The following is a 27,532-nucleotide window of genomic DNA, read 5'->3' as shown; positions in this document are numbered from 1 at the left end:
TTGTCCGTAGTTTAGGAGTTCATTTTGACTTTGAGTCAGCGATGACGTCACGTACATTAGCCTTCTACGTCATCAAAGTGCGTCGGAAGTAGCTCCACCTACTGCCGCTATACCGGATATTGCGTGTAGTAAACATTTTGATAACTTGAAGAAGCGGTGAAGCGGTTGGCGAGCACTTTGTTTGTGCGTGCACGTTGGTGCGCGAGTGACAGGGTATTTTGTCGGCAAAGTTCAAACATAAGTGGAGTGTGCGAAATTGTGCTACTTGTGGACTGTTTGCACGAACAGACCCTACTCGCCTGTTTTGAGTCTGAGCCCACTGGAAGCAGCACAAAAATGTGAACTTACCGGTGCCGGGATTACGAAGTCTGTGTAGTGAAAAAAAAAAGGCCTAGCTTCGCGCGTCTGCGTTTGGTGGAAAGATATCTCGAAACAAATGAAGTGTGTGCAGTGACAAAATCGCTTCTGTGCTGCATCGGTGAGTTCCGCGCGGGATCACAATTCAATTCGCGAGGCAGTGATCGGTGACAGCGACGCGTTCTCGCGACTGCACTTTTGTAAGCTGCAAGCTCTGAACGCTGTGTTTCGTTTGTTTTTTTTTTCCCTTGTCCCAGTAGGGCATACAGTTCTCACTTCTTTTGTATAAGAAAGGAAAAGTAGAAGGAAAGGACAATAAAGTGTGTATGATAGTTGCGTTCTTTCCGCACGCTGGCAGGCAGTTGTCTTCGCACCTAGCCAAAACGTGGTTGTGAAAAAAATGCAGGATTTCACAGCACCAGGAGCAAGACACTCATAAACGGATGTGCAACAATCTCTATTCACGAAACCTAGCGCAGACTTTGCAGGCATTTTTCACGTTGCAAACGACGAAAAATGCGAGATGTTGTACGCTTTCATGCACATTTTCCCCCCATTATCTGCGCTGTTCGTGTTCATTCGCAGTAAAGTCAGCATGCACGATGTTGACTCCTGCTACGAACTTAAGTCTCACACCGCGCGCACGTGTAGTTTTTGTGAACGTAGTGTCCGCTAATGCTCGTGTAGATTAACGATTTGGGAATCACTAATCTGTCGATTAATGGTGCAAACAGAACTAATTTTAATGTAACAGTACGATAACCACCCATCAAGCAGTGGTCTCGAGCGGCTGACAATTCGACAAAATAAAGTGCATTTCAGGAAAATCAAGTCTGCATTCTTTAAAATTATGTGCACGCAGGCATCTGATGTTCACATTCGTTCTGCCCGAATTTTTCTCATAATGTGTGGTCTACGCAAGCCATGAGTTGCTAATCGATTGAGAAGGAGATTAAAGTTATTGTGGAAGTGCAACTTTTTTGAATAGCTTGACATGCACATGCTAAAGAAAAAAAGAAAAAAAAAAGGCACTGAAGCTCCGTGACAGTCATAAAGCTTTGAATATAGCTGTATTGCTAATCGTTTTGTAGCGTTTTTCATTCGTTGTATTTTTCTATTCTGTTTCTCTTGTTCTTCAGATGACAATATGGATGTAGAAACATGTGATTCCTTAACTTCCAATGGTGAAATTGTCGTTGAATGCATCAAGGATGGAACGAGCAAGCAGCCAGATGACAGTGCAGAATCTAAAGCTGACAATGCAGGCTCCTCAGACAAGATTTTGAAAAATAGTAGCATAACCAATGGCTGTCCTGATACGAGTGCAATGGGTGAAGAAATTGATGCTGCAAAGTCTGTGAATGGTACGAGCGACACCGGCGCCATGGACGAAGGGAGGCTTACAGACAAGCCGTCCTCTGAAGGGGATGTTGTTAGTGTTGCAGAGGACAGCTCCAAGGGTAACAGTGAAGTGCTAGAGTGTGGAGACAGCCAGCAGGATTCGATACCTGATGAGGATACTGAAAGAACTGAGCCCTCTGAGCCTAGTGAAGACTTCCAGCTGCCTGATGGAAAAGGGTCAGACTCTGTGAAGAGCAAAGAAACTAATTCAGAAGACTCAACTTCATCCTCTACTCCACGCAGAACTTTGAAAAAGAAGTCTAAAAAAGTCTCCAAGCTGTCCATTATGCATGCCATAGCTGAAAGACTGTCAGGGCAGGCGAAAGGAGACTTCAAGGGTGCTACCAGAATGGAACCTAAAGGTGATGGGGTATGTGTTTTTATAAGCCATGTTATCCGTGTGAAACGCATATTCTATATTTCCTTGGAAGTGAATGTGACCTTTCAGTGTTGGCTTTTCAAGCGTGGTTGTAAAAAGTCAAATTTTAGGCCATGCAGACCAGGCTGTTCTAGCTAGACCTTTTGCCTTTTGGCAGTCTTACTATAGCATACCTGCCTACCTTTATGATTTTATTGTAAAATGCCCGATTTCTGCTTTTGTTTACCATTGTTGTATTGACACCAATAATTTTACAATTTTTCATTTGTGTCTAGCGCTGAACTGATCTCAATGCAAATACATAGACGTCCAGCGATTTTTCAGAGCCTCGCTTATTTGAACCCACTGAATTCTTGCTGACCTACCAACAGCAACGGCAGTACTAAAATGGCAGCCGAAATTTGGCTGCCATTACATGAATATTTCACTAATAACCATCATGAACATTTCTATTTTTCTGTGATGCAAAAAATTTTTTGATGGGTATACAGAAAAGTGTCCGTACAGAACAGTCAGGGAAATTTTTTTTGGATAAATTGTGCGCATAAAACAGCTTTTAGTATTTTTCACATAATTTTACTCCCTCCATGAAAACGGGGGGGTGACTACTTCAGGACCTCAATAAAGTTTACTACCTACCTACCTACAGAATTTTAATATTTTTTGGCGTCAGCATTAGTATTTCTTACATTTTAAGGTTGGCAGGTCTGCTATAGCCATGTTTTTATGAAAAAGTTGTCTGAGGGATGCAAGACTCCGGTAAGTTGCCTTGGGAACATTTGGTGGTCTTGCGGGCATAAAACCACAACAGGAATTTTGTTTGCATGACTGGCCAGTCACATTTTTTTCTCAGTAACAGCTTTCATAGCGAAGTAACAAGAAGAAAGGATTATCTGTAATTGCAGTGTTTGCCGTAGACTACGCATAAACAAAACTCAAGGGGAAAGTAAGAAATGTTCTGGTAATCTGAAGTTTTGTTTAGGTGATATGCACGAAAATATTTTGTATTCTTCAGATCCATCAAGTGTTGTTAATTATACTGGGATGCAGAAAAAGACACTATGCTGCTTCAGTGTATGAGCAACAAGCTGCCCAGGAATTCAGCACAGCTTCCAGGAACACTGCAGACTGTCGGCTCTGTTTGCTGTTAGTTTAATATTGTAGTGCACAGCAGATTCTAGCTATCATATTAATCATCACAGGACACTTAATCTTTGTGATCTCTCTTGTCACTTCGATGTAATTATTCACATTGATGATGTTCATTACCATAACAAGCCTATTTGCATTTTGGAGTTGCTAAACTATTCTTCCTTTCTTGATAAGCAACAGGTTACATGCATTAATAAGCTGAGCAAAACAGATGCTGCAGAGAAGTGGCTGACATCACAATGGGGCGATATATCATTTTTTCTAATTCGCTGCTTCCCTGTATTACATATTTTCCCAACTAATGGCAACACCACTCATGGTTCAAATGAAGACAAGGTGCTAGCTGTATGTACTGGACCTTGTCTTTTATGCATGCTCTCATCTTGAGAGCCACATCTATATTTTTCATGTCATAAGGCAAAGAAACACCCAATTTTGCAATGTGCCTGTACAGGCTGATTGCAAAAATCTATGGTACTATTAGCTCGGCAAACTACCTCACATCAAAGCTAGCTTTACAATTATGGAGTGGGTCCCGTGATATAGATCTCCTTAGCTCTTTAGTGTTGCCTTTTCACGCGGCTGTTTGACTGTTGCTGTTTTGTATACTGCAAAGCAGCCAATGAAGCCTGGGGTAACTTCGCTCCCAGTTAATTATTGTGTAATCATTTGTATGCATGTAATCATTTGTCCTTGAGTGGCCAAGCAAAGTCGCTGTTTTGTTTGTATAGGAGTTCCATTTAAGAAAATTTATTGATACCAGATTCTACTGTACCGTGTTGCTGCTATCTTTCAAGTCTGTTTGAATATGAAATATTCTTATGTCTGTGCCTCTGGCTTCCCATGCATTTGCAGGAATCAAATGCGAGTGACAGTACATCCGAGGCAACGGATGAGAGGTTGCCGCAAGACTCTAAAGGTCAGAGCATTTTATTTTACCTGGTACAGTGGTACCAGCTTACTGGACAACAGTCACTCTTATTTTAGGAGAAGGTCAATAGCATCAAGTGTCTTTATAGGGGCAATAAAAAGATGCATCTTTAAGTTAAGCTGGATTATTAAATTGCACTTCAGGAATACTTGAACTGGCAGTCTTGGTAAACAAGAAAAAGTGCGATTATGAAAGGCAAACTCGAGGTTCCCACGCTAGCTCTTTGTGATGCCGTGAGATTTTAACAGTGTGTTCTTTGGATTAGTTTGCATTTTTTATAAACAAAGATTGCACCACATTCTAAAAAAGCAATAAACCCACTCTAGTAAGTTCCGAGACCACTCTGTGAGCAAAAACAGCCTAATATGCTAAGTAAAATATGTGGTGTCATACTGACACACCTGTGCTGTAGTTTGGGTATAAAACTCAAGAACGGAAACCTTGCCCTTCATTTTCACTGCTCAGTTGTAAATTATATCAAGTTTGTCTGTGTAGGTACCAAGCGGTCAATGAAGTTTTTTTTTTTCTTTTTGCGTGCAAGTGCCTAAGTAACATGTTCAGAGATTGCTTTACATTAGGTGGCCATGTTATGCTGTGGTAGCATAGCCTGGCTTTGTAGTGCCTCTGGCTCGGTGTAGTTGCCTGAACTGTAGTTCTCCTTTCCAGATTCTTCTGAAGCAGATCAAAAGCCAGCGAGCCCTGCAAAAGAAAGTGGCTCTTCAAAAAAGTCTGGCAACACATGTGCTGTTTGCTCTGCTGTATGTACCTCGTTTACTTTTTGCTTTTTTGTGGCATTGCAATCTCTTTTAGATGTTTAAAATATACCAGTGGCTTTGCTGACTGATCTTTAAGTTTAGCTTTTATAAATTTCCACTTTGCAGAATTTAGGGCCTTGCCCTTACTGTCAGCTTGAATGTGCATATTCATGAGCTTCTTGCCATGCCAGGATCTCTCCTGCAACTTTCTTGTCATTACAGTGGCACTTAGGCGGCAAAAAGTAAGCACAGGGTGTCTGTTCTGTACCTTGTCACTCCCTGCTTACAACTGCTCTTTGGAAATACATGCTGGCTTATTTGCTTACTTCAGGTGCAAGACAGACGGTGCTGTTCAACATATAATCTATCATATCACCTGTTCTACCAACAGCAACTGCCAAAAAGTTTCTAACAAGTTTCATTTAGGTTGCCAACTCTTAAGTAGACAAAGTCAGGATGGGGAAGGGGGATTGGCTGGTTACAACCAACCTTGTCAGTCCATACAATCTACAGAGTTGCACCCATTTTTTTTTTTAGTCCTGCTATATCGCGATTTACACCAAGGCACAGTAGTTGCCTGGCTAACATGGCTACCAATACAGATAGAGTTCAGGATCTGTCAGCACAACAACTGGACATGAACAAAAAAGAAGATAGGATCACAGGCGCTGTCTACCTTTAATCTTTAGCTTTAATCAGTGATTTCACTCCTGCGCCAAAGTGCGCCAAATGGGATTTACTGTGCCATCCTGATACAATTGACGAAAATTGCGCCTAACTGCGCCAAACAGCCTCGCATTCGACGGCATCTATCACCGACAATTGCACCACCAGGGAATTAAAACGTGCATTGTGATGATAGGCGAGCCTTAGTTGCGAACAGGATACGAAACAGCACTAGCACGTGCGTCCCGATTAAGCCACGCACGGCGCCAACGTGGCGTCTGCCTTGCAAGGCGGCTCGACGGCAAAGTGTGGTTTCTTGCTGAGGCTTGTGGCTTCAACGCCTATTGGCAATGCATCAGCGGACGTTATCTACTCCGGAAACGCAGCTAGCAGTAGAACCCCGATGATACGTTTTCACGGGACCGTTAAAGAAAAAAAAAGTAAGATCTGGGAAACGCAAGAGTCGAGAAACAGGAAAAATTGAGAAATTAGAGTAGTGTTGAACTGCACACAATGTTATTTTAATTCTACGTGTGAAAAAAAGTCGTAGGTTCTCCCGAAAGCCGAAGCATCGATTGCGATTGCAAATTAGTAGGCAGCTATACAAAGTAATAGTTTTATCGTCCGTATAAACTTGTAAACATTCGCTTATTAACTATATTAACAAGCATGGTGTCTGCGCGCACAGGCAAACATGAAACATCACACTCGATGAGCGCAGACACGCGCTGTCAAACGCTGACGTGAGGATGCGCCGTAGCAGCAACGAACGAAGTAACCTTCTACTAGGCCTGTATTCTGTAACGCTTTGGTTTGAAGAATTCGGTTTGGCGGTGGCGTCACATTAGGGCGGTCCGTCTATCGCTTCCACGCAAACTGAGCGCCGAGAGCACACAGCACGCACAAAGCTACGAGCCGCCGACGCACCTACACTGCCTAGACTCTGCCCCCAACGCAGATCACCTTCAAGATAGGCCCGGGCGACCGCGCGGCGCAGTTCCAGTTGATGCCAGAGTAAAACGCCGCCCTCCCTCTCTTCCCCTCGCCGGTGCCTCGAGCGGGACCGATGAAGGCGCGCTTCCTCCCTGCTTTTCTTCCTTGCGCGTGCGAGATTTGGGCGCAGTCGTCAGCTCCCCTCGCACGCTTTCACTCGCACATACAAGCATACGGCGTGCGGCGACGGCGTTATCGCCCTTGGACTTTATACGGAAGATCTATGCGCCAAAACCGATTTTAGGGCCCCAATGCGTCATATACACCATCTTTAGATAGCAAATACGGATCTCAAAGGCCATGCTTTTTCTGGTGGAAACCAAAAATACGTCATAGGTGTCGCCCTGGCACTTTGGGCAGCCAATCCCAGGATCTCTGCCAGGATGGGGGGGTGAATTCTTGTGAGGGGGGGGGGGAGCAAGCATGTTGCATAATATGCAATATTCTTGCTTTAGCCAGAGGAATCCAACAGCAAATAAAATGCCTAGTAATTATAATAATAATGACACCAAGGATGATGATGATGTTTATATCTTCCGTGTTTTACTCAAAGTAATTTAAGAGTGAATGAATAAATACAAGACAATGATACAGTGTTTTTGTTAATCAGAAAAATTTGACCTCAAGCCACCCCCTGATTTGTAATTCAGGAGGTGGCTAAACAGCGCTGAAGGTGCACGTTGAACTGGTGGGGCTGGACGCGTGGGGCGGGGAGGGGGGGGGGGGGCGGGAGCAACTCGGCCACAGGGGGGGGGGGGGGGGGGTTAGAAACCCCTCGAATCCCCCCACCAGTGCACCTCTGGCCAATCCCATCGTCAAACCACAAAGCCAAGCGACATGAAAAGTCAAAATGGCAGCTCGGGCCGGCATGGGGTGGCAGTTCGCAACGCATGGGAACGGTCCCACATTTGCGATGCAACAGTAGGGTTACCAATGCATTGGGTCCTATGGGAGCTATATGCCGGGACCGGCCGAAAACGGCGTAACAGCCGGAAAGACGCAGCACCCGGAAACGTAACAGCGGGGTTCTACTGTAGCTTTTTTTTTTTAAGTGCAGCATGACATGTGATTATGATAACTGCATGCCGCCAATGTGTCCATCATTTTTGTTTCTGGATATACCGAATGACATCTGGGAAAACTAGCAATATATGAAAGATATCAATTTGTGTGTGTGTGTTGTGTGTGTGTCGCATGCACAGAAGAGCACTTTTTCTCCACGAGATCTGCATAGGATGAAATGTTTACCACGCTTCTCGTAAGAACGTGCAAATTATTCAGGTCTTCGAATGTAAATTGCAACTCGCTTTTTCGAAATACTTCAGGATGTGAAAAATCAGGTGCTCCCAAATGCCAAATTGATTGCCTGCTCCAAAGTGCTCCAACATGAAATTTCTGATGCTCGAAAAATTGCTCCAAATCAGAAGTGCGCAGTAGCATCACTGTTTAATGCAAACATGTGGACGATATGTACAATGCGGAAGCACCAAAGTGGGGAAAACAAAAACTAAAACCAACACCTTGTACAACAGCGCCATGCAGCTCGGGCATGATTACACCTGATTTATTCTTTGTCTAGTTGTTGTGCTGACAGATCGTTAACACATTCCAACTCGCCCAGTTTTCTCTACTTGTACAGCTAAAGTTATTGTGAATGGTTAGGGCATACAACACAACTGGCACCTAGACAAAAACGAAATGGCCTTTGTGTTTATATCAATGCAACAGAATGCAAAAGAGAAGAATGCGCAACTGACCTGTCTGGCATAACAAAAAGGAAATATGGCCTATTGATTGTTATTCAGCAGAAAATAAAAACAAAAGTCAGGACATTTGGCTGTCTCGACTTCTAGTTGGCATTTGGGACATTTGCTTAAATGTTGGGACTGTCCCACTAAATTCAGGAGGGTTGGCAACCCTAGTTCATCGAGTTTGGGCATTTGAAGGAGCCATTTTTCAGACATGTCATGTCAGAGGGCATGTAGTGCTATGTCTCTCCTGCTTAAGTGCTGCACTGGCAGGACACTGTGTGTGTGTGTGGCATTGTGTGGGACTGTGCGTGTATCTGTCTTGCACCAGGAGAAGACTTTAGAGAGACTTGAAAGTCTGCCCATACATATATTACCATTTTTGAAATACTGAAGAACTTAAGGCATAGGCATGAGCAGCAAATGCTGGTGGCACCATCTTGTGAGTTCAATCCACCATGATTCATTCAGAACACACATTATTGTGATTGCAGCGACCGTGTTCAACTTGACTGCTGGTGTAAACGCAGTGGCAGCAACAATAACTAATGTGTAGTAGCTCTTTTTTGGCGATAGCGCACATGTAACACGAGAACATTTCTGTTGTAATTGAACAAAGCATCGAGAAATATTTCTACCAGCACTGTTTCTGCTGTCCATGTCTCCAGTGTTCCAATATTCTGTAAGTGATAATGGGCAGTTGACAACTCTCACGCTGCACCCAACTCTTAAGTAAAGGACTCAACCTCAAGGTATAATGTGAACTTCCCGTATTGACAAATGTCCATGCAGTGTTAAGGGAAGGTCTGTCCCTTAATGTCTGTCCTCTATGTTAACCACTCTCCTTAAAGGGGCCCTGGAACATTTTTGAATGTAGCAAGAAAACGTTGCCGATCTGTTAACGAGGCTCCAACGAACATGTGAGCCAAGTATTGTTGCACTGCATGCAGCAGGGAATTTGCAACCTCGTGTCAAAAGCAGTGAAAAATCGCTTGCTCCCTCCTTTGCGTTGTCGCCATGCAGTGTCATCGCAAGCAGCTGCATCCCCAACAGCTCTTGGCTGATTTCGTGATTGCGAAAACATTCTCAGTAATAGCATTTTATTGCACATTCGAATTAAATAAATGAAAAATATACAGGGTGTCCCAGCTATCACGCAGCATGATTTAAAAAAGAGGAATGGCGTTACGCGAAGCAAACCTAGTGTGTATTGTTTCCAGTATAGTGGAGTAGCCTCCAGTAATTTTTTCGTTACTGACATTTAATTAGGTAATTGTAATTATCTAACTCGAGAAGTACTGTCCTAATTGTCAAAGTGTCAATGAGAAAATTGTAGATCAACATTAAAGACTCCCAATACAGCTTTCTATTGCTCAATATGTGCTACATAAATGTGTTTTCCTGAGTGTGAATGACACCCGCAAATACACGCAGAAGTGCCTCGCGACTGACCACTCGAGGCACTTTGAGTGTATTTGCGGGCTTCTTTCACGCTCGGAAAAACACTTTTATGTAGCACGTATTGCGCAACAAAAGCTGTATTGGAGTTTTTGATGTTGATCTACAATTTTCTCATTGACACTTTGATAATTAGGACAGTACTTCTCGAGTTAGATAACTAATTGCAATTACCTAATTAAATCTCAGTAACGAAAAATTACTGGCGGCTACTCCACTGTACAGGAAACAATACGCACTAGGCTTGCTTTGCATAATGCCGTTCCTCTTTTTTTAAATCGTGCTGCGTAATACAGGGTGCGTACAGGTCCTTGAAATCCTTGAAAACCCTTGAAATCGAAAAGTGCGTTTTCAAGGCCCTTAAAAGTCCTGGAATTTTTTTCCGTCCTTGAAAATCCTTGAATTTCGTGAGCAGTGCACTCTGATATTGGCATTGCGACCTCCTTTCTGTTGTAGATAGGCGTCGATCGGACAATTAAACTCTCCATTTCCGAAACAATACGCCGGCGCGAGTACATGTGGTTCGGTTTTGCAGAACTGCACCGAAAAATAAAAGGTTCACCACCTCAAACCGCAAACACAGCGAGAGACCCATGCTGCGCTTCGGTGCTGGCTTGGCTGGCAGTGTTTACGCTGCTTTCCTCACCCTATCATTTGTTTCACTGCTCGCCCGTTGGTCTGCCTTTTCCCACTTTCACTCTTGCGTACGAGGTGAAGCTAGTGAAGCTAAAGAGAGCTGTAGTAAAGAAACTTTACCACTGATGCTCAGTGCCTTTGGGTGGAGGTTTGTTATAATATTATGTATGATTATATAAGTGCAATAACATTACCGTATTTTTCCGTTCTATAAGTCGCACCTTTGTATACGACGCACCCCCCTCAAAACGGCAGTTTTTCCGGAGAAAAAAAAAAAACGTATATAAGTTGCACCTGTATACAAGACGCACCTGTTCTTTCAGTAAGTGATTTAAAAAAAGTTACAGTGACGTTTCGCTGCGTGAACGCGGGTCACGCGCAAGCACATGGGTGCCATATATTTCCACTCCAGGTGCATTCCTGCCGTCGTGGTTGCCGCGTTGTTCAGTGTAAAGTCCAATGGCGATAACATCGTCCCCGTGCACCGTATGCTGTATATGCAAGTGAAAGCGTGCGACGGTGAGCTGAATCGCGCACAAGGGAGGAAAGCAGGAAGGCTGCCCGGGAGGGAGGAGGGGCTGCCTGTACTCTCGTAGCACTGCGTAGTTTGCGCAGCGGCGCACGCCGTATCTTGACAGTGATCTGCAGATGCGACGACTTCGGGGTCGATCGACTCGCGGTCGACTTGCCGCCGCATGTGTTGCTGCTCCATCGTTCTCGCACCACGCTCGAGAACTCGATCACAAGAATCTGGCACCTCGATGGCGCGCGCACAAAACCCGTAGCAATTATGTCAACCAGTGCGCTTCGTTTGGCCATAACATCGGATCCGATTTTGACGGCAGTTTTCCGAAAAAAAAAAAAAAAACCTACATAGCCGCACCATTCTATAAGACGCACCGACAAATAATTAAGAAAAAAAAAGTCTTATACACCGGAAAATACGGTATGCTGAATGTTTTGGAAATGTTATAGATGAACCAACCCAGCTAATACTGCAGAAGCCTGAGCAGCTGTTGTGAGTGTTCGTTGTGTTAACTTTTGATATTGCGGACTTGAGAAATGATCAGACAAGGCATGTTTTACAAATTGCAATATAGATCTATTTGTTATAATTTAATGGATGTGTAGCAAGACTACACCGAATGGTTTGGAATGTCGGTAAACTTCCCAGTTAACACTGGAGAAGTCAGAGTAGCTGTTGGAAGCATTCGTAGGGTTTTGCAACTATTTTTTTGTAGTGTTGTGAACTTGCAAAGTGATCAAGGTTGACATTATTAACATCATTGGGATATGCATTTTCTTTTTATTTAGTGCAATAACCCTATGCTGAATGTTATGAATATTTTTGGTGATTTCTCCAGCCTATACTGGAGAAATCTCAGCCGCTGTTGTAAGCGTTCATTTGTGTTAACTTATCAATACTAGACACTTTATTATAATTGTGATATACATTTATTTATTCTAAGTGCATTAAAACTAGTCATTTTTGGGAATGCTAGAGTAAAGAAATCCTACTTCAGATGCCGTTTTGGAGTCCTTGAAAAAACCTGTGACAGGTCCTGGAAAGTCCTGGAATATCCTTGAATTTTTGCCCTGGAAACCTGTACGAACCCTGGTAATAGCTGGGACACCCTGTATATGTCTGTGATCTCGAAAAGACAGAAAAAGCATGTCATTTTTTCACTACTGGTCTAAGCACGGACAGTTGTACCTGCTGTGTGTGGCCTCCAAGATTAAAAGCATAACGTAGATACCGCGGCACCCATGAGCTGTCTTGTGTTCAGCCTTTGGACAGGTCCTGTGGGGCATTGCTCCCTTACCCCTACTTGCCGTCTCCCCTGTGTAGCTTCCAGCATGTTAATGGAAATTAAAGGAGAAAGAAAGCCGCTGATCGATGGATGGATGGATGGAAAACTTTAATGAACGTCCTGAGGTACGCGACTCAGCGCGCAGCGGGCCGCTCCCACGTTGGGACAGTCAGGCCATGCCCGACCGCCGCATCGTGGGCCCTCTGGACAGCCCATAGTTGCGCCGGCATCGGGGCTCTTGATAGCGGAGAGCCACTTGTCCTCATTTATTTGTTCCGTGCCTCGTAACGAGGGGCAACGCCAGAGCATATGGTCTAAGCTAGCGAAGTCGATGTGATAACTACATATTACTTCACTTATGCTTGAAGGATTCGAAAAATTGTTGTGGCCGGAGATTCATGAGGTGACGTAATTTAATAGTGATGTCATTCTATGATTAGTTAGAAAAGTGTTTCAGGGCCCCTAACCTCTTTCATCTTTCTCACGCTCGTTGTTTCCTCCATGATGCCTAGTGTTTCTATGCAGTGTATCTCTGCTTTAAAGAATCATGAATATTTCTTGTCTTCTGGTTTCATTATTTACAGGCAATGAAATTACCATTAAAGAATACCATTAAAATGAACATTTGCACACTGTGTTGAAAGTAGTAGTGAACAGGAAGCCAGTAAAATTGATATTTTGTGTGATGCCTGCTGGGTGGCAGAGAAGGGCCAAATGCATCCAGTGGTATCACTGTGAATGGGAGAGATGTGAAGGGAGGCAGTGCACTTGAATTTAGCTTTAACTTTTTCCTTACTGGATCCAGAAATATCAATAAATTTAATCAAGAGCTTTTCGACATGCTGTTAAACGTTGCTGACGGAATGCTTTTATGAATAACGCCATGGACCGTATAAAATGAAGACTGCACTTTAACTTGTTGTAAGATTGGGCCATTCTCGGCACATTGGGGAGTCTTGAAAAATGAAACTTCAACAGGAGGTATTTGTGAAATTGGCCTCCAGTACTCCTAACACTTCCGCAATCAAATAACACAAAATTTGTGCTTTGGTCGACTCAGGCACATAACTTTTAAATGACAGCAGCAGTGAAAACCTGGGAGCTTCTTTCGAGTTGTTTAATTTTTTCTGACATTTATGCTGGCTTTGCTGTGATGCTTCAAACATCAGCTCTTGCTCAGGAAAGCACATTGTATTACATATTATGTTTGACTACTATCAAGCACAAGTTTATTTTTACCCCCAATGGGTTGTTTTTCTCCATTAGCATTTTGACAGTGTAAGTAACATACATTATGAGAAATCCTTCCCATTGTGTAGATTTTTCACTGGCACAAAAGCGCGCAATCGCTTTCGGCCAACCTTCCGCAAAAGTTTGAATAGCAGTCTGATCTGTTCCTTTTAGAACACCTCCTGTGCGCTACCCCTAATCATTAATGTACAATCATCTTCAGCACTGCAAATTAGTCTACAACAAAGTACAAATACTGTACAAAGTACGAGAAGGATCCAGCGTCAGTTCAAGGTGCATGACAGCCAGCTTTCTTATAGAGAGAAGCCGATTGAGCATGATAATCGGGTATGAAGGGGCTTGTGGAACTCTCCAACATGGCAATCATTGCTTCAAGAGCCTAAAGAATCCTGAAGAATAAAGAACCACATCTTTCCTGTGAGGAGCCAAAACAAACGCTCCCTGTACAATAGGCACATACCCATATTCAAATTGGCCAATCCATGGCTTTCCCGCCTGGCATGGGCATTGCTATGGCTATTATTCATGCCATCAAATCTGCTCAGTATTCTTTTGTTTTTTGTTTTTTGCCTGGTCCAAGTTGGAAAACGGGAGCATGACGCATATTTTGTACATTTCAGCCCACTTTTAGTTAAAGTCGAAAATTATTCTTTTCATTCAGGGTTCTTTATGTAGTTCTTTGAAATTTCACATGAGGATTCTCGAAAGCTCTTTGAGCAAATATTTCTGCTTTATTTTCTTTTAAAAGGATCCTGAACCATCCCTCAGGCTTGGTGAGAAAACACATTCCATGGATAGCATACACTGTTGTGGACACCTCGGCGAAGTTTTTGTACGTGCGTGATGCATGGAGCTTGCAAGCGGAGTGCGAAGTCGCCTTTTTCTTAAACGCTCTCTTTTCTACAGAAGCCTGCCCGTGACTCTTTTCTGGGTGCTTTATTTCGTAATATAAAGCAGATTCTCATACGTGGCTGCTATTGTCCAATAGCTGACATCAATCAAGAAGGGTGTTTAGATTAGTGCGCTTCTTCCTACTGTTACTGTGGATATTTACAGAAAGCAGTTTAATAAATGGGCTGAAGTAAGCGAAAATCTGCTTTCGAATTTCATAATAATTACGTACTTCCAGAAAAACCGACTATCATCTCCTCACGCTCGGCCGCAGCCGCCGCATAGGCATTAAACTTTGGTCACCCTACTTGTCTCATAGCCGTCGGGTCTTGCTAATTTTGACTTGTTTGAACACTCAACTAGCCTCAAATCATGTGAAACTTGAGGTGGCAACTACTCGTCTTTTGGAACATGCAAACCACATTGTTATGCTGATTGCTTGGAGAAGCACCAAAAGGTAAACTGTCTTTTGGAAAGAAAACGCTTCGCTCATTTGATACAGTGCTTTAACTGAAGTTTGTTCGCGAACACTTGTGACACCAATCTTTGTGCATATAAGCATCTTCAGAAACCCCGACTCGCAGAATCGCACCACACGCACAGTTGCCAGCGCGCGCACTCGTGGCTGCTCCTGGTTAGATGCCTTGGCAAACCTTGCTTCGTATTAGCTATTGAAAGCACTTCAAAGTGCGCAAGTTGGATGTGGCTACTATCCGTCAGTAAAGCCAGTGTAGGACAAAGCTGGTCCGCACCACGTAGCATGGCAAGACTGGAGCATATGAGCACGAACTCACACTGAAGCCCTGTTGTGCACAAAGCAAACGCTGCGCATATCTACTACACTTGCATGTAACTGCGGTTTGCTACGTAGCATATATACTGCGACCGCCGCGGGGTGCTGCAACGAGTTAGCTGGCTGAGCGCACTGCGGCTTGCTGAGGGCAACCACGTTTGGCGCATTGTAGGCGTCAAAATCTAAGTAGTGGCGTCTACATGAACATCCAAAATCAAATTTTATCTGCGTGCCATGGTGATGTTTAGTAGGCAGAGCGTTGTTGATACGCCTCGCTTCGCCGGAGCCTTCGCTGGGCAAGTCATTGAAGAAGAAGCGGTAGCACTACATAGGGGACGCTTGATTGCATATAACTCCGCTTATGCTCAATGCATTGACATACTTTTTGCGGCCAAGTATTTCTGAAATAGTCTATTATAACTTCTTGTGCATTTCTCAACTTTGGTAAGAAGTGGTTCGGGGTCCCTTTAAACCACCAAGCTACAATTTTATGCATATAGTATATGTTGTTACAAGTATGTCTTCAGAGAAAACATTAACATGCAGGCACCAAAATTAAGCCTAATTGTGGTGTTTATTCTAACCTAATCAAGACGGAGGTTCACGGGATGAGGGAGACGAAGTAATCGACAGTAGTGAAATAGGGATGTCTCATGCTAGAGCCTGAAATATCTTGTTGAAATGATTTTGATTAGGGGCATGCGAATATCTGAAACTTTCGAATAACAAGTCAAATAGTGTCCTATTCGATATCCAAAGCACCTCCCTGTCAGTTGAGAGCATTTCAGCACATTTAAAATACTCCCAGGGTCTTCTTGAGTATCTACAGTTCTTCCATAAACTTTGTTGTGGATGCCTGCCTATCCCACTACCTTCCCGCTTTCTTTTTTGTTTCTTCGCCAGTTACATTTTCATATTCAGTGCTTTAAACATTTTGTCCATTTTTGACTGTGGTTAGAGAAAAATTGGCCTTTCTTTTTATTTATTATTATTTATTTTTTATTTGTTTGATACTGCCAGCTACCTTCTGACAGTCATGGCGGGATCGGGTACTGTCACGGCTTGTCACCCGTTCGCCGTCGGCACGAAGTTGTTGACGGGGTATACAAGCCGGTGGTCGTTACATACTCAAATGAACTAGTGAAAGAGTCAGAGTCGGGACTAAAAAAAAAAAAAGATATATTTATCGACAACAATACACAATTAATAAAATAAAACAATAAAAAGAAAACACAAGAAAGCTAACACACCTGGAATATAGCTCAATGATGACGACAAAGAAATGTGATGAGCAATTAACAGTAGATATAAAAATGAAACAACGCATGGATCAAATATACAAGAATACACTTAACAGTAGTTCACTAAAACAAAGTTCAAAAGAAAACAACGATGTCATACGCATGGCCGGGCAGCAGCAGCAAGTCCATAAACCATGAAGTCGGTGCGCAGAGCTTTCCCGAAGAATGCCGGCGAGCCGATCTTGTTGAGGTGGATGCGATTGCTTGGCTGGGTTTCCGGGAGTCTAGATCTGACAACTTCACACAAGCAGGTTGAGCTAACTTGAGATGAACTATCGTGAGCTTCATTGCAGATGTTGGTTTCTCATCTCGTACGTCAACTAGTTATCGGAGTTCCGACATGGCTAGGCGGCCTAGGCGAGACTGGACGGCACTAGCCCCTCGACTGCTTCTCAGCAGATCACAGGCTCAGCTTCTAGACTGATTAGCAGGGACTAAAACCTGCGCTTAAATAGCCTTTCCTTTCCCTAGTTCCCTAGGTCGGGGAACAGCAGGTATGGGTGACAGTTCACCTAATTATTTCATGACACCTCCCAAAGGTCTTGGCCGTACCCTTTTTAATTAGGGGCGAGGGAACAGTGATTACCCCCTGCTGTCAGAGGTCGCGCCCCCACACTGCACCACACAGACGCACATGCACACACTTGGGTCCGTTGTCAAGCACAGAAGCAACAGCGGCAGCCGCCCACACAGCGCCATACTCTAGGACAATATACGCTGCTAGCAATTTGTGGACACGGTACAGAGACATCGCGTATTTCGGGGTTTCTGAAAGCACTTGTCCCCTCCTGTCTCAGCGACCCACTCAAGACGCACGGGGCAGAGGAGACACAGGGGTTCGTAGAAAGGACTCTCGAGGCATGCATCGCTACCAAAAAAAAAAAACCAACTCCATCTCCCTTTTTTTTCGGCCGCTTGCCCGAGTGACTGGCAATACCCGTCTTGTTCGGCCGTTCCTACTCCCACGACATTTTGGCGCCCGTTAATCAGCGTCTGTGACTCGAAACTATGCCACCCCGTGAGCCCACGACGTTTTGGCACCCGTTAATCGGCGCGTCGCTGACTCGAAACTATGCCGCACCATGACAGGTACATAAAATAAAAGCAGGAGAACATATGCAACAGTAACATTGATGCCAACAGCATATACCAAAAAGAAGTTGAATCACCAAGAACATTTTTTTTTTTTTGTTTAGTTGTGCCAACCACACTCATGAAAACTGCATTGCTGTGTCGCCTTGTGCGTGATTTTTTTGCACTTGTTGAAACTGGGGACTGTGCAGACTTTTCATCATGTCATACACAGTAATACAAGATGGAAACTCGTTTGCTTGCTCTCTATGTGGTTCAGATCTGCAGTGCTTGGTAGTGGTGATCCTGCTTGTGTGCCGTTGTGACTTCTACATCATAAAAACGAGCCTCTCTCAACAGGTGAAAGGCCTCCGCTACCAGGTGCTTTACCAGGGCAAGACGCAGTTCCTCTGCTCAGATGTTTGTTTCAAGACTTTTCGGAGCAAGCAGAAGTTGGCCCCAAAGAAACCAGCCGAGCGTGACCGGTGTGCAGTGTGCCAGAAAGAACACACTGATGGCACAGGCTACTACTCGTCTTTTGGACCTTGCAAACCACTTTGTTCTGCTGATTGCTTGGAGAAGCACCAAAAGGTAAACTGTCTTTTGGAAAGAAACCTTTTGCTCATTTGATACAGTGCTTTAACTGAAATTTGTTCGTGAACACTTGTGATACCCAAATCTTTGTGCAGATAAGCACCTTCAAAAACCCCGACTCGCAGATTCGCATCACTGCATATAGCTTCATTTGTTTAGTTTGTAATGAAGTCAGTGGTTCTAGACGTCAAAGGTCAATTCACCTGAGGAAACCTGTTTTATTCTAACCTATTAAAGAACAGAGGTTCACGGGATGAGGGAGACAAGTAATCGACAGTAGTGAAATAGGGATGCTCCTAGCTAGCCTGAGATATCTTGTCAAATGATTCTGATTAGGGGTGTGCGAATCTCCGAAACTTTCAAATAACAATTGAACAGTCTCCTATTCGATTCGCATCTGACACTATTCAATTCGTATTTGATTCAATCTAAAAATTCGCACACCCCTACTGTTGAGTGTTTTATTGTAAGTGTCAAAGCAACCTTTTAAGACTAACTAGCCAAGGAACAGAGTTCAGTGGCGACTCTCATGAGGGAAATTGACAATGAAAAAGAAAACGAAACAATGTGGTTATGGTTAATGGAGACATATGTCCAACAGACACAAACAGCAGACAAACAATGTATATGTCTTTTGTGCTTGTCTCTCTGCACTTGCGTTCATCTTATACCACCAAGAAGTTCTCAACAGTATGCACAATGCAATGCCAACACTTTCAGTCGCAGCGTCCCAAGAGGATATGTGCACAATGCCAGCAGTGCGTGGAAGCCACCGAGCAGAAGCCAACATTTCTTGTCTGGGAGACCATGGAGTTTTGTGCTGAGGAATGTCTGCGCAAGTACCGAGTGCCAACGGCTCACACTGCTCTCACTGTCGCTCGACCGTCAACCAGCTATCGCTGGAAAGTACTGTGTGCGTTTTGGCGCCGACATCCGTTTTGCTCGGCAATGCCTCGAGGAATTCAAGAGGGGCCTCAAGGTGTGTGCTCTTGGTTCTCATTCTTTACACTTGGCCCTAACAGGTTTCTTTGACTGCTTTTCATTTAAGTGAGCTGATTTTCTACCAGATGGTTGGATTGCGGTACAAACTGCCAATTATTAGCTACCGCAGCAGCCGTCCTTTCGTACACTCTTATTGGGTATTTGTGTATGTGCTGCCATATTTACCCGAATATATGTGTGCTTTCATTCAGAGAAAAGGTCCAAAAATTGCCCTTACGTTACAATCAGCTGCAAAACCAAAACCGCAGCGTTGGCGACAGTCTACTGCCAGAGCCGTCAAATGCAGCATCATCGTCATCACAAGAAGGCGACAGAGCACGTTTTCGTGAAGGTTGTTGTAGGCTAATTTTCTGGTCGACTACGATCTGGAGTGGTATTCTCTGTCAGTCGCTTTCGGAGATACTATCAGTTTCGCAAGATTTTGTGCGACTCTGCACCGGATGCGTTTCTGCTGCTGTGCCAAGCTCACTGTCTGCACACAGTGCCAAGACTGGTCTGCACACAGGAGCAAGAATGCTGTCAGCCATACTTCGCCAAGTCCAATGCATAGTCACGCAAAATCTCACGAAAGTGATAGTAGTAGCTCTAAAAGTGATTGTTCGAAAATACCGCTCCGTATGCTTGGCACCTGTGGCCAGTGAAGCGCAAATGGCGATGACAGCACACACACTTTCATTATGAAAGCTCGTTAAAAGAAAATCCTTTTGTGAAGCAAAATACTGCAAATACTGCGCCAATTGCACCATTTTGATACTCAAGCAAATCAGTGCACCAAATTGCACCTAAATTGGAAAAATGACCAAAATTGGGCCATGGCCACATCAGAAAGTTTTGGCAGGCATCAGTGAACGATCACTGGCGCAGTGCAAGGTGTTATGTTTAGAGACCGATATTAGGCAAATGCCTTTTTGTTCCTTGCGCTCCTATCGCCCACTTTGATATATGAGCATGAATTAGAGGTTAAGAAGGGCTTCTATAGTGTTTTTATAGTGCCTATAAATGCCTATTTTGGCGTTTGTGCCTAAATGCCTATAAATGCCTATTTTCAAATTGGCACCTATATGAACATATTTACCCTCAAGTTTCGCTTTCGAGTGCAGTTAGAGACCATTATTCATGCTACTGGGCAATTGACTGTTCGGAACTCTATGGGGTTTAACCTAGTCCTCTAGTTCACCAACTCCTGGAAAACAACCGCTAGCAGCAGTGAAATGGGAGGCGCCAGCGCCAGCATGGCGCGAGCGGTTGGTGAATGCGAAACCGTGGAGAGCCGTCAGGGGAAAGGAAAGTGAAGAGCAAAAGAAGGAAGAAATGTGATGCGCATGCAGCTTTTGTTTTGTTTGTAACTTTTTAAGGTGTTCACCGCTGTCAAGCGTTCCTTCTCAGCGTACAAGATCATTCTCAGTGACAAGAAGCACAATTTTGAATCCAAAAATCTGGAGATGGTGGTAGTTTGCTATTGTTTCCACAATCTTCACAGTGATCCTTAGACTTCACAGTGATCCGCATGCCCTCTAAACAGATTTTTTCAAACATGTGCACTTCAAATGGGCGGAAGTGTATTTGGCAGTGTTGGAACGTTTTGCCTGTACAATTTGGATAATGTCATTGTATATGAAAATTGCCAGAGTTGTATCTAACAGTCCTCAATTAAGAACATGTTAATTTCTTAATAAATCGTAGTCTCTCTCGCATTTATTATTTATCTGTTTTTGTTGTGTCTTAATTTAATTGTGTCAGGCAGACATAAAGTAGCGCTTTTTTTAATCAGTATTCCCAACTTTCAAGTGTTCTTTTTCATACCTGTTTCATATATGCGACGCTCGAGTACAGTGGTCGTGAACATGATATGAGCATGTGCTTATTGAATTAAGCCAATTGATCGTCATTAGTACAGCAGTGTTATGGGCAATTGCACGTCTATGTTCAGCTGTTGGCGCCTTTGTGCCACCATACACAATAACATTTCTTGTTTTTTTTTTGTTTTTTTGTTTTTTCAGAGATACAGGTCGTGCACGTCTTTGTTTGAAATAGTTTCATTTATGTAAAGATTTATTGTGCCTATATTACGACGTTGGAGGCCTAAAACATTGTTTTACCTGCCTATTTCTGGCGCCTAAAACGCGCTTTTTAATGCCTAAAGATCCGGCCTCTAGTTATGTTGTTCATCTCGGAGTGCATGTCAAAGTAACTTTCGTAATCAGACCGCCGTGAGTGCGAACAGTCGCCCCCAGTTAAGTCATATGAATAAAAGTAAAGGTAGCAACATTCCTTTATCTTGCTGCCTGAGCTGGTGAGCGAGGGCAGGCGAGCAGGTCTGGGGCTTACCCGCACCTCACTGTTGGTAGAGCAGTCATATGGTTGTGCCGGCGCCGTTTCCGCGGAAAAGCGTGCCGTTGGTCACACCTTCCTTCTAGTTCTTTTTTCCTTTTGTCACACCAGCGCGACATGGCAGTTGCTCTTGATCGCAGTGTGCAGCCCCATGATTGCGGTGATCACGAATCCTGATATCGCATTGTTGCGCAGCACGATTGCCGCGATCAAAAAGTGCAGACTGAGAGGGCGATTGGAACGGGAAGGCATTTGTGGTGAGGGGACTCGGAAAAGGAGAGGCCAGGAGAAACAACTTCAAGGATGTTTCAAACTTGGATATTTAAATGGAAAATAAATTTGAGCAGGAGCCCCCTAATGTGGCAGTTACTTCACCCTCTGCCAAGAATCTTTGACAAGGGGAAGAGCACTGTCACTCTCTTTAGCTTATTGAAAGGGCTTACACCCCAATCACTCAACGTGAACTCCAGATGTCTAGGTGCTTCTAGTGAATCTAGTGAGTGGCAAAGCAAAGTCAGTCACGTGCAGAGTCATGGTTTGAGCTAGTTGGTGCTGTCACATTACCTAGAAATATCTGAATAGACCGCTGTGGTGTTCGCTAACCCTAGCTTCTTCACAAACTTCTGTTGGAAAATAACTCCAGTCACTTCACACAAAAATAGTATGAGACATTCCTTTAGGCTCCTCTTTAACACTTCCCTAATGCTTCAGAATGCGAGGCTTTGTGACTGTTACCTCACTTAATTATAATAATGCTCTAAATAAAAATTTGCATGCTCCAGACTGCTCCAAATTAAAATTTGTCTGCTCCACTGTGCCCCAGAATGAAATTTCGTGTGCTAAAAAAATTGCTACAAAATGACTTTAGGCATTCCCACCCCCGACGAAGGTAAACTTTTTTTTTTTTGTGAATCGGTGGCATTCAGAGAGCACTTTTATTTTCTTACTTTACCTGAAAAAATTTGTGTGCGTATAATCGGGTAAATGCCACTCACGACCATGGTGGAGTACATCCTTTCAACCGGACTGAAGTGCAAGACTGGACATTAGACCTGCAATGTAGAAAGCAATGAAGAGGTATTTTTCCTTGTCTGGTTTCTCTTTAGACTGCTTGGCTATTTCTACATTCTTTAGGTTCCCCCTGTGTCCCAAAAACTGGTCATTGACGGCAATGAGTTTGGTCTGCAGCAGTTTCCTGGACTTTTTTCATGTGCAGGTGTGCTGCCTATGTCAGAAGGACCTGACCAAACAGGCAAAAGGCTTCCTGGCACCTGTTGGAGAGAAAGGTCACTTCAAAGACTTCTGCAGCCAGGAATGCCTCGAGCGGTATGAGCGCATGAATGCATTCAATGCGGGCAACCTGGTGGCTCACAAGTGCTCAGCGTGCAGCACCGAATCGACCACCAAGTACCAGGTGTGTGCTTTGCAAGTGTCTTTCTTTTAATAATGTTATGTGTAACAGCTGCAGGGGCATAACAAGATGCTTGCCCCCAGCCATCATGGCTAACATTTGTGCATCACATCAAGGAGAAGGAAGTCTGTGTGTATATTTTGTACTAATCACCTTAGAACTAGTAGTCGCAAAGCTTTGGTAGTCTTTGTGCCAGTGGAATGCCGGTACACTCCTTTTAAGACAAACTTGAAGAGACCTTAGACCTGCAGATGATGCAATACAAATTTTTTCTTACCTTATGTCCAGCTTACAGAACTACCCCAATTTCAAAAAAAAAAAAAAAAAAAACCTAATCAAAGCTTTTTGAACTGTTCAGCTCGTTAGAGAATTCATTGCAAATAGGTATATGTTGAAGGGAAGCCTGCAGTGTTCAGGCTGAAAACGTAGCCTCGAGTTTTTATACGGAATGAAGCCACCTTTCCTGATAGCATATATGCTGTATAAGTGAACAGCTATTTTGGAGGTTGGAAATAATTATTGGAAAAGGTGCTAATGATGTGAGCTTGGTTGTTCAGCACAGATATTCTAAGCTGTCATTTCAGTTGTGATGTATGGCTGGATCATAAGTGCACTGAACATAACATACTCTATAGAGAGCCACAATGTAAAGATAATACAGCACTTCTTATTGTTCACCTTCTTAGTGGGTCCACTTGCTGTGTTTAAAAATGCCCTCCAGCACTATTTGGCTGTAAAGTATCTTGTTTCATTATCTTGTTTCATATTGCTTCATTATGTATTGTTGCTTTTATATATCACTTCATGTATGTTGCAAAGCAAACCCATCTGAAACTCTCCCAAAGAGCATGTAACTTGTGGCATATCTGTCTGTGACTTTTAAACCGGTTTCTCCTCCTTTACACATCTACCTGTCCTGCATTGCTATTGAAATATAGTCAGTTTAGTGAAATGGTTTCATCATCAGCTGCTGCGTTAGGATTCAGCAGCTTTCCCGTTGAAGTTAAAGCTAAATTATTGCATTTTATAATTTTGGTTTCCATAAACAAAGTCATTGGAAGGACTGTCTTATAGAATATTGTCCGCTTGCTTGCAGGTGGACTTCAGTGACGCATCCCATCGTCTGTGCAGTGATGCCTGTGTCAAAGTTTCGTTATGCAAATAAAATCAAGATGGTTGTTTGTGAAAACTGCCACAAGTTGTATGACAACACAGTCGACAAGTCCAGTTCCTGTACTATGACAACATCTGCCTGCAGTTCTGCACTAAAGCCTGTGTGAACCTGTTTGTGCTTTCTCACAGGAAGATAGTACCCTGTGCATGGTGCAAGGTGAGTTTCAACTCTGTCAAGCCTCTGTACTCTACCTGTCTTACAAAATTTCCATCCATGGTGTGCTTATTAAAGGGACACTAAAGGCAAATACTAAGTCGTTGTAGACAGTTAAAATACCATTCCAGAAACCTTGTAGCGTTTGTTTTTGTGCCAAGAAAATACTTAGTTTATGAGAAAAATTTCGTATGAATGGTCCGCATACCTTTAGTGCAATTAAAATCGCCCGCCCCCGAGCGGGGGGAGTGGTGACATTGCATACGCCATCACAGCCCTTTGCCACCGTCTGTGAGTAAAACGGCGCCGACAGACGGGGCTACGGTCTTCTGCACAAAACGCTTACGCGCGGCCATGGAGAAGCCAAGTCAAGACAGAGCATTGGATTTGCCTCTGAAGCTGCTCTTGGTCAAGCTGCGTAGATCGTTCGGGAATCCGCAACATCTCATGGATGTGGCATTGTCTGTATACTTGCAGTTTGTGTGAGTTTCGCGAGCCGCCAAACCAGCCCAGCACTACGCAATAACGAAACTAATGAAACGCGAAAGCATGGGCGGCTCCAGAGTGGGGAAAACAAAACCTGGTCAACCACCCGTGTCGTTGCCAAGGGTAACGGCAATGAGTCTTTTTCTAAAAGTCAAATAGAACTGGAGAAATAGCATTTTATTTATCTTATAATGCAATACAATGGTCTTTCTGTTACGAGGGGTTGAGTACTAGTGACACAATTATAATAAGGAGTGCCTTTGTCGTCAAGCTAGTACTTGAATGTCCTGGAGGAGTCTCTAATCGTGCCCTCCATACCTAATTTCTTGAATACTAAAGCTCTGTTTGCAACAATATTGACACCTTAGACGTTCTCGAGCACAAATCACTTTAGCTTGACTTAATATGTGCCTTTAGTGTCCCTTTAAAATATGATCAACGCAGACAATTGGTGGAATTTCCTGTCGGTACAGGATCTTGTCTTGTATGCAACAGCAAATCACATTTGAAAAATTCTGATTCTATCACATCTAAGCTGCACAAATCCAGACAGGATTATTCTTTATGCTAGGCTTCACATGAGCTCTGAGTAGCCAGCGGTATTTAAGAAATAGTAACACCATCATTTAGCTACAGGAGTTGCAACCTAAAGAGTTTATACAGTTGAACAGCAAGCACTACTGCAAAATTTATTCATTTGCATTGAGTTTAGTAAGACTTGTGTATTACAGGCTCCTAGAACAGTCGCACCGGGTAGGATCTTGCCAGTAAGCATTTATGAATATAATCTCAACAGTAATTGGGCATTGAAATCACTGGAGTGTGCAGTCAAGATCACCTTGAAAGCTAAGCTTCCATGCGGACCACACATACTGCCAGTGGTCACCATCAAGTGGTGCCTTGCCTATGTCATCATCACGGCCTGTAAATGCTAGGTTGCCACTATATTTACAGTGGGATAGTGTGTCGCAAGGCCAAGTTCACTGCAACATTGTTACATTTCACTTTTATCACAATGACGCAGCACGATGACACTTGATGCAATGTGCTTTTTTATGTCATCATCAAAGTAAACTCACTTTTAGTCAGCATTTTGGGTGTCGTCGAACTGGCATTGGTGCATTCAGTAGCATATCTGCGAGACACGTGAGCATCAATAGTGCCTGCCCAGTGTGCATCTGCGCTACCAGTATACAAGACAGCAGTCCTGGGATGACAGAAAGACCAGAAGTAAGCTTTATCCATGTAAAGCAATTTTGTATAATACTCAATCACTATATTTCTAAAAAAAAATTGCATTTAGCTGACCCTGAGTGTCAAACTTTGTAACTTTGCCACGCACAATGTTCTGGGGGGGCATGAAGGCCCCCTCGTTTGTAGCTGTGCAAAAATGCATGTGCAAAAGACTGCGCACTACACGTTTTGTTACCATTGCTCCACAATGATAATTTTATCCCCTTCAGGCGCCACTCAGTTCTGTCTGTCAAAAACAGTTGAACACATTCATTGCATCTTCATCATCATTAAAGAGCAGTAGAACAAATTTATGATCCTGAATTTTCCATCTTGTTCTGTTCCATACACAAATGTGGGTTTCAATCCTGAACTCAGAAATGCTTGAGATGTGGAAGCGATATCTGCTGTTTCATGTGAATTGTGTTTGGGCAACAGCAAGGCACTTCGGAAATCTGTCTAGTGCAAATCATTACTCTCAAAAACAAGAAGAGAACCCACTAGATTACAGCATACTGTGTAGAGTATGCCTCTATACGAGGACACCCTTTATTTAAACATTAGAGTCAACTCTAAAGTTTTGAGCCCCTGTTTACATGGCAGCCAACAGTAATGTGACATTGCTGTATAGAGTGTATACAATGATATACAATGTCACTGCAAGCATGCAGTTATCTATTTCGTAACTCTTTTGATCGACACAAACAATCGATTTTAGAGCACAGGTCCAATCAGACATGTCTTAAGGTGTTTGTGGTGTGGTAAAGAGGTTATTTTCATGAGTACTTCTCATTTTGAGGCATTTTCTTGGCATGTACAATTGTACACCCAGCCCCTGAAGGGTGTTGTTCATTAAGTGTTATGCAAGTGGAGTGTGTGTGGTGTGTGTGGTGAGAGGTCTCGCTGTCGTCTCACAGGTGAAGAAGTACAACTTTGACATGATCGAGCGAGTGGAGTCGGCCACAACCAGTCACCTGTTCTGCTCACTGAACTGCGTGAATCTGTTTCGGGTGAACAGAATGCGTCATCATCACGTATCATTCGCTGCGACTTCTGTTTCAAGATGCTGCCTGCTCAGTACCACCTCACCATGAGTGACGCTTCCATACGCAACTTCTGTTGCTACAAATGCGTCATCACATTCCAAAACCAATTCAAAAACCTGCCTCTACTGACCACCACATCACCCACTGTTGCCCAGCCACAGTAGGTGAGCTGTGCCTTTGCATACTGGCTCTTGCTGGAATCTGCTCGTTTGTAGACAGTTCTTCAGAAATTGACAGATTTTACCGTTATGTTAGTTTGAATTGGCAAGGGACTCAAAAGAAGATGCAGGGGTATTATGTAACACCATCATTTAGCTACAGGAGTTGCAACCTAAAGACCAATTTGTTTATACAGGTGAACAGCAAGCACTACTGCAAATTTATTCATTTGCATTGAAGTTTAGTAAGACTTGTATCACAGGCTCCTAGAACAGTCGGGGGTCGGAAGCTGCAGGGGTATAAGGAACAAATAAAGGAGCATTTTTAAGGCCGCAATTTTAATTTGCTT

General features: G+C 43.5%; 1 pseudogene; it reads left to right on the top strand.

Annotated features, from left to right (window-relative positions):
- Nucleotides 1-128: 128 nt before the first annotated feature.
- Nucleotides 129-27,188, top strand: LOC119461930 (zinc finger MYM-type protein 2-like; annotated as a pseudogene).
- The last annotated feature ends 344 nt before the right edge of the window (nucleotides 27,189-27,532 follow it).

The sequence above is a fragment of the Dermacentor silvarum genome, chromosome 8, assembly GCF_013339745.2.
Source record: "Dermacentor silvarum isolate Dsil-2018 chromosome 8, BIME_Dsil_1.4, whole genome shotgun sequence".
Taxonomy (NCBI): domain Eukaryota; kingdom Metazoa; phylum Arthropoda; class Arachnida; order Ixodida; family Ixodidae; genus Dermacentor; species Dermacentor silvarum.
This window is presented reverse-complemented; position numbering and strand designations above follow the sequence as displayed.